This window comes from Nicotiana tabacum, chromosome 6, assembly GCF_000715075.1.
Source record: "Nicotiana tabacum cultivar K326 chromosome 6, ASM71507v2, whole genome shotgun sequence".
Classification (NCBI taxonomy): domain Eukaryota; kingdom Viridiplantae; phylum Streptophyta; class Magnoliopsida; order Solanales; family Solanaceae; genus Nicotiana; species Nicotiana tabacum.
Window position 1 is genome coordinate 94,239,751 of NC_134085.1, and position 13,503 is coordinate 94,253,253.

Consider the following 13,503-nt stretch of genomic DNA (forward strand, 5'->3'; position numbering starts at 1 on the left):
GTACGAGCATCAGAGGCCTGGTGGTTTATTTTATAGGATTGAGCTTCCCGAGTGGAAGTGGGAGCGGATCACTATGGATTTCGTTGTTGGACTCCCGCAGACTCGGAGGAAGTTCGACGCAGTATGGGTCATTGTTGATAGGCTGACCAAGTCAACAAATTTCATTCCTGTGGCGGTCTCCTATTCATCCGAGAGGTTAACTGAGATCTATATTCGGGAGATTGTTCGTCTTCATGGTGTGCTTGTATCTATCATTTCGGACCGAGGTACGCAGTTTACCTCGCGTTTCTAGAGAGCAGTTCAGCGAGAGTTGGGCACCCAGGTTGAGTTGAGTACAACATTTCATCCTCAGACGGACAGGTAGTCCGAGCGGACTACTCAGATTTTGGAGGATATGCTCCGAGATTGTGTCATTGACTTTGGAGGCTCGTGGGATCATTTTTTGCCTTTAGTATGGTTTGCCTACAACAACAGTTACTAGTTGAGTATCCAGATGGTTCCTTACGAGGCTTTATATGGTAGGTGGTGTCGATCTCTGGTTGGATGGTTTGAGCCGGGAGAGGCTCGATTGTTGGGTATGGATTTGGTTCAGGAGGCTTTGGACAAGGTCAGGATTATTCAGGATAGACTTCGTACAGCTCAGTCCAGGCAAAAGAGTTATGAAGACCGCAAGGTTCAAGATGTGGCTTTTATGGTTGGAGAGCGGGTATTGCTTCTAGTGTCGCCTATGAAGGGCGTGATGAGATTTGGGAAGAAGGGCAAGCTTAGCCTTAGGTTCATCGGTCCATTTGAGATTCTTGATCGAGTGGGAGAGGTGGCTTATAGACTTGCATTGCCGCCGAGCTTATCAGCCGTGCATCTAGTGTTTCATGTGTTCATGCTCCGAAAATATAATGGCGATCCATCCTACGTGTTAGATTTCAGCACTGTCCAGTTGGACAAGGACTTGTCTTATGAGGAAGAGCCGGTAGTTATTCTAGACCGGCAGGTTCGTCAGTTGAGGTCAAAGAATTTTCCTTCTATTCGTGTTCAGTGGAGAGGTCAGCCTCCTGAAACATCGACCTGGGAGTCCGAGTCCGATATGCGGAGCTGTTATCCCCATCTTTTCCCGGACTCAGGTACTTCCTTCTTCGGTCTGTTCGAGGACAAACCGTTGTTTTAGAGATGGAGAATGTGATGACCTTTTTCACTTGTTTTAAAACAAAATTTCCGTGTTCTAAGGCCTTGAAAACCTCATTTAGAGTCACCTCGATTTGCATGCGCAGTCCGGACACATAGCCAGAAAGCTTAAATATGATGATCTGTGAAAAATAATAAGTTTTGATTATAAAATGAGCTCGGTCAACGTTTTAGGTAAACGGACCCGGACTCGTGATTTGACGGTCCCGGAGGGTCCGTAGTAAAATATGGGACTTGGGCGTATGCCCGGAATTGAATTCCGAGGTCCCAAGCCCGAGGAATGAATTTGCAAAGGAAATTGTTTTCTTGAATTGTTTAAAGAAATTTGAAATGAATTTTGATTAGAACATGATGGTATCGGGCCCGTATTTTGGTTCCGGCGCTCGGTACAAGTCTTATATATAATTTAAGACATTTTTGTGGAATTTGGTGAAAAACGGATGTCATATGACGTGATTCGGACGTAAATTGCAAAATTTATGTTTAAAGAAGTTTTGAGAAAATTTCATTGATCTCGAGACTTAATTTGATGTTCATGATGTTATTTTGATGATTTGATTACACGATTAGGTCCATATGATGTTTTTGAGTTAGTATGCACCTTGGTTTGGAGTTCCGAGGGCTCGGGTGAGTTTCGAGTAGGTTCGGGATGTTTTAGACTTAAAACCAGAAGTTGTAGGTCTCTGAACCCGCCAGTGCGGTCCGCACAAAGACGTGTGCGACCGCAGAAGGGGGACAGTGCGGTATGCGGCCGGTTTCATACGGTGCTCGGTGGAGGCCTGTGCGCGCCGCAGTCCATTTCGTGCGGTCCACACAGGGCACTCGACCGCAGTACCTCAGGAAGGCCTGTGCAGCCGCAGTCCATTTTGTGCAGTCCGCACAGGGGGTCAGAGAGGGGTATAAATAGACGAGATTTTCAGTTATTTTGCATTTTCAGAACTCCAAAAATATAAGAGACGATTTTTCACACAACCTTTCTTCTCCAAATCAATTGTAAGTCGTTTTTAACTAGTTTTCTTCAATCATTAACATCTTTTTGACATGATTTCAACTTCAAATCAATTATTTTCATGGGGAAATTGGGTGTTTTGGGTAGAACCTAGGTTTTTCAAGATTGGGGATTTGGACCTCGATTTGAGGTCCGATTTCAAAACAAATTACATATTTGAGCTCTTGGAGGAATGGGTAATCGGGTTTTGGTTCGAACCTGGGGTTTTGACCACATGGGCTCGGGGGCGATTTTGACTTTTTAGGTAAAAATTTGAAAAACTCATTTTCATGCATTCAAATTGATTCATCTAGCGTTTATTGATGTAATTATGTAATTTGTGGCTAGATACGAGCGAATTGGCGGAGGAATCGAGGGGTAAAGCTATAATTGAAACTTGAGTTGTGTTCGAGGCATCGAGGTAAGTGTTTGGTCTAACCTTAGCTTGAGGGATTAGAAGTTGTGTCCTATTTGCTATTTGTTTCTTGTTGAGTACGACGTATAGGCATGGTGACGAGTATCTATGCGTTGGTGTCAAGCATGACCGTGAGTCTTATATTGTGATTTTCATGATCTTCGTTGTATTATTCATGCCTTGGTGAAGATTTCTATTTGTTGTGTAAAGTTGTGGAAAGAATTGTGACCTATGAACATTGAGGAGCGTTGGCTCCAGTTGTATAATGAATTGTGAAAGTATAAGTGATAATCAAAACTCTAGAGCATTGGTTCGAGTTGCGAAGTGAATTGTGAAGTAAAAGTGAGAAAGAAAAGACATCATTATGTTGCCCCTTGTCGGGCTATGGTTGAGTTGAGGTTCCCTTGCATTGTGTTCTTAATTGATATTACTGACGCTTAGGTTGATGATTCTTTGTGCTAGTTGTTGAAACCAGTTGGGTTATAGTTGAGATAGTTAGATGTTGGAACAAGTTTGGTTAAAGCTGTTTCTCCCTTGCCGGGACGTATATACTTGTAATGTTGAGTTCCCTTGCCGGGATGGTATAGTCTATTGTTGATCCCTTGCCGGGACAGTTAAGTATGATTATTGTTGACTATATATATTTGGAATGGGTTGCACGCCACAACATTATTATTATTATATATATATGGATCGGGTTGCAAGCCGCAACAGATATTATATTGGATCGGGTTGCATGTCGCAACAGATATTATATTGGATCGAGTTGCACACCGCAACAGTTATATATGTGGATCGGGTTGCACGCCGCAAGAATGTTAAATGATAAGGGATCGGGTTGCGTGCCGCAACATTATTGTTATTGTATTGTTGTAGACATCGAGCATTCTTCCATACTTTATTAAGTTTCTGTTAGAGTTGATATGTTTCCTCGAAGCATGTTTCCCCCTCCCCTTTTAAACTGTTATTTCCTGTTTATATTTCTGCTGTATATTAGATAACTGCACAGGTTTATCTGGAGTCTGGTCCTATCCTCGTCACTACCTCGTCGGGGTTAGGCCAGGCACTTACTAGCACATGGGGTCGGTTGTGCTGATACTACACTCTGCACTCTATGCAGATACAGGAGCAACACTTGGTCAGCAGCAGTAGGGGAGCCAGCCTTCAGTCCACCGAGACTCCGAGGTAGCCCTGCAGGTGTCCGCAGGCCCGACATCTCTTCTATTAGTTTTTAGGTTCTGTTTTCATTTGTAATCATAGATAGTCCGTGAATGTTGTGACACCAGTTTCTGGGTATAGGCATATGTAGAGTTTCTTATTATTTTGGTTCAATTTATCTAAGTCTTCCACTTAATCTCATATTCCGCTGTTTAAATGTTGTTATATCAAAATTGTTAATGAATATAAAATGGGTAAAAAGGTAAATTATGCAATTGATTGGCTTACCTAGCTCGTATTAATACATATATGCTATATATATATATATATATATATATATATATATAAGCAATTTATATTAGTATACATATATCTATATAGTTTACAAGAAATTGCCTTACATAAAAAAAATTTCAAAAAAATAGCCTGGAACACTTAGGCCTGTGGGCACGGCCCATTTAGCCTGGGACCATGTGGGCTTAGGCCCACAGTGGACCGGTTCCACCCATCAGGACCGTTTGGCCCGCCAAAGCCTGGGACTATTAGGTCCGACCCGTTTAGCCCATTTAAGCCCGGGCTCGGCCTAGAATACAGCCTTACCTTACATACTCAATCATCCTTTTTATTTGTAGACGTTGTATGTCATGTTGCATGTCCTGATAGACAGGTAAATGAAGCCTCCCGCCATAATAGGCTATCCAATTCAATATTATTGGCGAGATCCCTTCTCCGGACATGTTGTGGTCTTGGTATGTATTTTTTTATAGATATTATGGGTATGTCGGGGACCTATTCCGGCAATGTTATAGCACTTATGTTCCTTTCGAGGCTCATAGATAGGTGTCGACTCATGTATAGTTTGGATAGCCTCGTCGGCCAATTTTTGTTGTATAGTCTCTCATGGCAACTTGTCGGCTCGTACCTTATATATAGCTTCATGACACTTAGTCTCTTTTGAGGAAGCTTAAGTTGAAAAAGTCAATTGGATGTTGAATTATGTGTTAGAGGGCTCGGATGTGAGTTCCGATGGTTCGGATAGCTTCGGGAGGTGATTTGAGACTTATGAGCACTATCTGAATGAGTTTTGGAGGTTCGGAGTAGATTTAGGCTTGAATTGGCGAAGTTAATATTTTGGTGATTTCCGGTTGGTAGGAGAGATTTTAATATAGGGTCGGAATGGAATTTTGAGAGTTGCAGTAGCTCCGTTGTGTCATTTGGGATGTGTTTGCAAAATTTCAGGTCATTCGGACGTGGTTTGGTTGGGTTTTTTTATCAAAAGAAGAATTCAGAAGATTTTGGAAACATAGGCTTGAATCCGATGTGTTTTGGTTGATTTGATGTTGTTTGAGGCATTTCAAAGATTGGTACAAGTTTAAATAAGCTTTTGGGATATGTTAGTGCCTTTGATTGAGGTCCCGAGGGCCTCGAGGGAGTTTCAGGTGGTCAATCAGATCATTTCTTGATGTTTGGAGCTACAGATTTTGGTTTCAGTTGTTGTAGGTATTTTACTCTTCGCGTTCGCGAGTGGACCCTCGCATTCATGAAGAGTCAGTTGAGGAAGGTGGAATTTAATCCTTCGCGTTCGCGAGGAAGGTTACGCATTCGCGAAGGGCTAAGTGGTTGTGCATCGCATTCAAGGGTGGTGTCGCGTTCGCATAGAAGAAAATAGGCAGCTGAGCTTCAATGGATTTTTATTCATCGCGTTCGCAAGAGGCGGAACACGATCTCGAAAGAGAAAAAATTGGTCAAAGTTAATTTGTGCTTCGCGAACGTGAGGCTTTGACTGCGTTCGCAAAGAAGGATTTCAGACCTGGGCAGAAGGTTTAAAAGGTCGTCTTGTCCGCGAATGTGGGGTTTATTTCTTCCATTGTTGGTCGTTTTTGGAGCTATTTGAAGGGGATTGAAGAGGGATTCAAAGTGAATCACTTGGAGGTAAGATTCTTGGACTTAAAACTTGATTCTAATGTGAATTCCACCTAAATAATCATGGAAATTAAGCCAAAACATTGAAGAACTATGGCTTGGAAACATAGACTTTGCTTGAGGATTTGAAGGACCATTTGAGGTCGGATTTCAGAACTTTTGATATGTATGAACTCGTGGGGATACAAGGAATCTATTGATGTAAAAACTATCAAATTCTGAGACGTGGGCCCGAGGGTCTGGTTTTGGTAATTTCGGGATTTGTGTCGTATAATGATTTTTTTCGCTTGGGCTTCGTTCCCTTAGCCTATTTTGACGTCCTTGTTCTGATTTTGGAGAGATTAGACGTGAGTGGAGGCCGATTCGAGGGAAAAGGCATAACGAGCTAGAGATTTGACCGGTTCGAGGTGAGTAATGATTGTAAATGATGTTCTGAGAGTATGAAACCTTGGACTTGCACATCGTTGTGCTATATTGATGTGACACACATGCTTGATGACGAGTGTGGGGTCGTGCACTATTGAGGATTGTGACTTAGTCCGTTCCGAATGACTATTTTACTGCGTATTTGACTGAAATCCAATTGTTATCATCATTATTTGGGTTGAATGCCATATTTGGGCATCGTGCCAACTATTTGAACCCTTTGGGGGCTTTTATTGATATTTCCTCATTGTTTTGACTTTATACTTGAACTCAGTCCTGATATATTTCACTGTTTTCGTACTCAGCCATGTTTACTCTGTTTTAACACTTAAATGATCTTTTAAATGATATTTTGGGCTGAGAAACATGTTTTATTGTTGCCCGAGTGGCTTATGTGATTTTGATTGAGTAAGGCTGAGGGCCTATGCTGTGAGGATACTTTTGGGTCAGGCTGCACATCGCAGCGGTGATGCACTGATTATGATTATAAGGCTGAGGGCCTGAGATATGTACGCATCGAGGTGGCTTGATTGATATGAGGCCAAGAGCCTAGTGATGATGCCACGAGATGGATTGATATTACGCTTGGGCCGTAAGGGGCCCTCCAGGAGTCTGCACACCCCTTGTGAGCGCGGGTCCCCATTGTGATGTGAGATTGAGCCCGAGGGGCTGGTATTATTCTGAGATGTTGCCCGAGGGGCTGGTACTGTTCTGAGATATTGCCTGAGGGGCGGATTAGTTGACACGGTGCCCGAGGGGCGAACCTTTATGTGTTTATGTTTTCTTAATTGCTTGTCAAATTACCTGTTTAATTGTTGAAAAAGGCTTTTCATGAAGTTAAATTTAAGTTAAAGGATTTTTACCTATCTTTCACTAGTTTACTATTTTAATGGGTTTATTGCTTCATTATAGTATGCTTTTGTGCCTTATGTGATTTCCTTCTTTCAATTTTTTTTTAGTTATTACTCACTGAGTTGGAGTACTCATTTTACTCAATGCACCCTGTGTGCAGATTCAGGCATATCTGGCCCTACCCTCGAGTGTTGATCATTTCTGGCTCAGGCGAATCCGAGGAGTCTCTAGGTAGCTATTGGCGTTCGCAGACCAGAGCTCTTCCCTATCTTACTTCTTCATGTTCTTGGATTTCTGTATTAAACTCTGTAGTTTGATTTGGAGTATTCCGTTTTGTTAGATGCTCATGACTAGTGACACCCCGGTATCAGGCTGTGTTGAGTTGTATTCCGCATATTATACTATCATCTTCTTAAACCTTGGATGATTTTATCATGTTTTAGACTGTTTCTTACTGTTTAACTGTTAAATACTGAAATGGGAAGTGTTGGATGGCCTTGTCTTCACGAGAGGCGCCATCACGATCGGGTCCGGGTTTAGGGTCGTGACAAGTTGGCATCAGAGCCTAGGTTACATAGATCTCACGAGTCATGTGCAGGTTTAGTAGAATCTCGCAGATCGGTACGGAGACGTCTGTATTTTCTTCGAGGGGCTGCAGAACCTTTAGGAAAAACTTCATATTCTTGAAATTCTTATTGTGCGAATTTGTTGGTCCGAGAACTAAACTTCTGTTATTCTATTCTCTCACAGATGGTGAGGAAACGCACTACCGGTCAGGATTGACGACCACCAGTACCACCAGTTGATAACAACTAGGTCGGGAATCCAAATTAGAGTAAGAATTTGAGAAGTAAATGTGGAAACAATAACAACAAGGAATTGAACAACTAGAATTAAAGAGATGAAAATAAAGGATATGGGACGAATTCAAGGAAAGAATTCCAAGAACTTCCAAGAACGTAAGTTCTATAGCCTTGACAAGATCAAAGTAACAACATCTTGATTTATGGAAGAAATCAAACGCCTTTACTTAAAAAGCAAATCAAAACAATAGATTCGGATCTTGACCACTTTACGAGTAACTTGAGACAACAATTAATAACTAGTATTAATCACCTTCTAAGAATACCACAAAGGAATCAAAGATATCATAAAAGAGAAGTAATCTTACTACCTTGAACTAAGAACTAGTAAAGGTTGAAAGATAAATCTCAAAGCACAAGTAACAAAGGTTCAAAAGAACTCTCAAAGTATGATATACTTAATCAATAAATGTTGTATCTTATGAATGAGAAGAACTCCCTATTTATAGGAGTACTAAGTCATAAAAGTCCTTAAAATTAGGTAGGGTGGTTGCTAAGGCATACAAAGTCATTACAATTAGGTAGGGTGGTTGCTAAAAAGTAAGAAAAGTCATTAAAATTAGGTGAGGGCGGCCAAGACCCTTTGGGGCAGATTTGGGCCTTAAAACAACTAGTTTGGGCCATTGGTTTGGACTCCAATTGGGCTCCATTTGAAACACCCCCTTTTGGACCTCTTTTAAACTTATTTTGAGCCCTTTTTGATGGACTTCAAGGGCTAATTTGGTGACCCAATCTTCCTCCTCTTGGACTTCAATTTGGACCACCATATAATTGTAAAATTTGGACAATTTATTTCCTTTGGTCTTGAGCTCTTCCTCTACAATTGAAAGCTTCTTTATTTGCCATTGAAGTCTAGCAACCTTAGTTTGCAACTCTTTAGCTTGAGATCTTGTATATGGCCTTGGAGCTTCCAAAACTCTATCCTTGTCCTTGATGCTATCACCTAGCCAATTCACATCCTTTATCCTTGAGCTCTTCCTCCCAATTAATAACTTCTTCATTTGCACTTGAAGTCTAATGATCTTGTTTTGTAATTCTTTAGCTTGAACTCTTATTAAAGGCCATCTTTGAGATTCAAAAGCTTCATCCATGTCCTTGAATAGAGTTGCGCTTCCTAGGATGCTATCATTCCCCTCTTCTTGAAGAAAATTCGTCCTCGAATTTTGACCTTGCAAGAAAAAGAAAACACGCACTAGTAAATGGTATCCACTAATCTGAAAAAATAGTAGGAATAAAATAAGATAGTGACAATGTGTCCATTTAACCCAATCAATCCTAATAGGTATAAATACTCCCTTATAAAGAATATGGACATCATCATCCCAATAAAATTTATGTCTACCTAGATTAATACAATAAAAACCTCTCTTAGATGCACCATGCAATGGAACTTGCAATTCGATCTTGTCGGTACGGCAGTCCATGAGTATACATGATAAAGAAATTATAAGAGAGTAACTACACATCCATTTAATATAAGTACCTTTACCACATTTAACAAACAAGATACATTCATGATATAGACTACTAACTACAATAAATCTCATGGATTCCTCTACATGAAAGAGTATTTGATCACCAGTATTACAACAATCATGCATATCCTCTTTACTAGAAACAAATACTTTTACAATCTTACAATGAACATGACTTGAAGAATGACTCCCCATCACATAACAAAGATCACATTCTTTAGCACATGAAAACTCATTAGCCACTTGAATAATATAAGAAGAAATATTTAACTCATTTGCAAGCCTCTTCACAGAAATTCCATGCCTCTTTCCACCAAGTTGGAATAAGTAATCATCTATGTCATACACAATTTCAAAAGGAAGCGAATTACTCTTACACATTAACTTAGATATTATAGTTAATGACTTGATGTGCATCAAAATATCATCATCTACAAAAATTATAAAGTCACCAATATAAGAAATAAAAGTGTAATTCATTACCTCCAAAAATACCTTAGGTGTTCTAGAAAGACCAAGAATGTAAATAAACCAATTATACATACCATACTTGGACTTATTTACCAATGGAACATCATCACCTTGTATTCTTTTATGCAATGGCTCCACCTTAGCAATGCTTTTAGGCAACTCCATGTCATAACCCTGTAAATAAGAATCGAAATAGTCAAAAGGTTTAATAACAAAGAATTTAATCAAGCTTTTGTCTTCCACCATCCAACAAGAATTGATATTGCCGAATTTATGTTGGAATCCAATTGGATCTTTTTCCACCATCTCTTGCGCCTCACCACCCCTTTCAAAAGGTATTTCATCACGTGGTTGCACAAAATCACAAGAACTAAAACAAGAAAGAGTTAATGGATTAGGAAGTAAAGAAACATTTTTCTTGCTTACACTCTCTTTGGCTTTTATCGCAAGACTAATGTTTTCCTCACCCTTAGCCTCTTTTCTCTCACTAAAGAGTTCTTTTCCTTCACTCAATCTCTCTTGTTTCTCTCTCTCTACCTTACAAACTTTGTTTCTCTTATTGCTTTCTCTCTTTTCTTTTTTCTCAAGATCATTGTTTACCTCACTTGATATCCCACTCTTTTTACTCAAGACAACCTCTCCTTTTTCCTCTCTTGGAATGTCAACATGCACTCCCTTACTCTTCTCATTCTTTTCTCTCTCGTATTTTTCCATATTCTTTTTAACAATCTTTTCATCTGCACAAATTTGTGAGGGAGTCAAAGGTCCAAGACTGAGTTTCTTCCCATTAACCTCAAAAGAGTATCTATTTTTTTCGATACTATATGAAGCACTTCTATATATATTCCATGGCCTTCCCAACAAGATATGAAAACGATTCATGGGAATGACATCACACCAGATCACATCCTCATACCTTCCAATAGAGAATGGTAATAACACTCTTTTATCTACCTTTACTCCTTTCAACATGTAGGGATCAATATGTTCAACACAAGGCAAGTTCAATTTCTCAACCATATAAGTGCTAATTAAGTTGTAGTTAAATGCTTTGTCAATTCTAAGGGTATAAATTGTAGACATCACTTTAGCTCTTGTTTGAAAAATAACTTTACCATTGTCTTCTTTCCATTCGATATATTGTAATATCGACCTTTCAAGAGTCATAGATCTACTGCTTCCACTGCAACTACCTATTTGAGATATCTTGACATAGATTAAAGGAAATATGAATCTCTCAAATTTGGCTTCTTTGTTATTTTTTTCAATTGTTCTCTCACACACTTTATCCTTTTTTTTTCTCTCGAAATGACCTTTGAACAAAACTTTGTAGATTTATAGTTAAACCAACTCGTATGAAGTTCTTAGTAGTAAAATTCAGATTTTTGGGGAACTAATGAAAGAAAAACCAAATCCTAGAACTATTAGGCTCGGTTGAAACATGACACGAACAAAAAGGAAAGGATTATATGTTTAGATTAGAAAGAGTAAGAAAATCTAGGATCCCCTCTTCTTGTTTCCTTTGTTAATTTTTGGTAACAAATTAGATACAAAAGAAATATCCCGGAGAGCACTCAATTCTATTTTTTTGTTCTAAAAACTGATTTTCGCTTCTTTTTTTTTTAATTTTTTTTTCTTTGCTCTTAGTATTCAAGAAATCCCAAGACTTACCAAGAATGAAATCTTGATAAAAACCGCTCTGATACCACTTGATAACAACTAGGTCGGGAATCCAAATTAGAGTAAGAATTTGAGAAGTAAATGCGGAAACAATAACAACAAGGAATTGAACAACTAGAATTAAAGAGATGAAAATAAAGGATATGGGACGAATTCAAGGAAAGAATTCCAAGAACTTCCAAGAACGTAAGTTCTATAGCCTTGACAAGATCAAAGTAACAACATCTTGATTTATGGAAGAAATCAAACGCCTTTACTTAAAAAGCAAATCAAAACAATAGATTCGGATCTTGACCACTTTACGAGTAACTTGAGACAACAATTAATAACTAGTATTAATCACCTTCTAAGAATACCACAAAGGAATCAAAGATATCATAAAAGAGAAGTAATCTTACTACCTTGAACTAAGAACTAGTAAAGGTTGAAAGATAAATCTCAAAGCACAAGTAACAAAGGTTCAAAAGAACTCTCAAAGTATGATATACTTAATCAATAAATGTTGTATCTTATGAATGAGAAGAACTCCCTATTTATAGGAGTACTAAGTTATAAAAGTCCTTAAAATTAGGTAGGGTGGTTGCTAAGGCATACAAAGTCATTATAATTAGGTAGGGTGGTTGCTAAAAAGTAAGAAAAGTCATTAAAATTAGGTGAGGGCGGCCAAGACCCTTTGGGGCAGATTTGGGCCTTAAAACAACTAGTTTGGGCCATTGGTTTGGACTCCAATTGGGCTCCATTTGAAACACCCCCTTTTGGACCTCTTTTAAACTTATTTTGAGCCCTTTTTGATGGACTTCAAGGGCTAATTTGGTGACCCAATCTTCCTCCTCTTGGACTTCAATTTGGACCACCATATAATTGTAAAATTTGGACAATTTATTTCCTTTGGTCTTGAGCTCTTCCTCTACAATTGAAAGCTTCTTTATTTGCCATTGAAGTCTAGCAACCTTAGTTTGCAACTCTTTAGCTTGAGATCTTGTATATGGACTTGGAGCTTCCAAAACTCTATCCTTGTCCTTGATGCTATCACCTAGCCAATTCACATCCTTTATCCTTGAGCTCTTCCTCCCAATTAATAACTTCTTCATTTACACTTGAAGTCTAATGATCTTGTTTTGTAATTCTTTAGCTTGAACTCTTATTAAAGGCCATCTTTGAGATTCAAAAGCTTCATCCATGTCCTTGAATAGAGTTGAGCTTCCTAGGATGCTATCACCAGTTGTGGCCACTATAGGCCGAGGATGCGGTCGTGGTCACGGTAAGGACAGAGGTGTGGCCTGCACAGTAGCTAGGGCAGCACCTGCAGATCCACCAGCAGCCCTAGTCCAGGATCAGGTCCCAGTTATGGACGCTCCAGCAGCACCAGCTGTGCCTATTGTGATTCCGGGTCTCTAGGAGGCCTTGGCTCAGATCTTATTAGTTTGCACTGGCCTAGCTCAGGCGGTTTCAGCCACTACAGCCACAACTACTTCTCAGGCCGGAGGAGGCAATTAGACTCCCGCCGCTCGCACACCTGAACAGGTCGTGTAGGGACTTCAAATGTCGGGGGCACATCCAGCCCAGCCGGTTGCAACTGCTCAAGACTATGTAGTTCCTGCTATGTTAGAAGATGAGCAGCATAGTTGGAGAGTTTTGGTATACTGCAGCCTCCGACCTTCAGTGGTGCAGAGGGCGAGGATGCCCAGGGTTTCTTAGATAAGTGTTAGAGGAGGCTTCGTACAGTGGGTATTCTGGAGACCAGCGGGGTCAATTTCACTATTTATCAGTTTTTTGGAGCTGCTTTCACTTGGTGGGAGGCTTTTAAGAGGCGTAGGCCTGTTGGTGCAGCACCCCTTACCTAGCAACAGTTCTCCATTCTCTTTCTAGAGAAGTATGTATAGCAGTCCCAAGAGAGAAGCTGTGTAGGGAGTTTGAGCGGTTGCGTTAGGGAGAGATGCATGTGACGTAGTATGAGATGAAGTTCTCCGAGTTAGCTCGTCATGCGATTTGGTTGGTTTTGACAGATAGAGAGAGGATTAGGAGGTTTGTTGATGGTTTCACTTATCAGCTTCGTATTCTCATGACCATGGA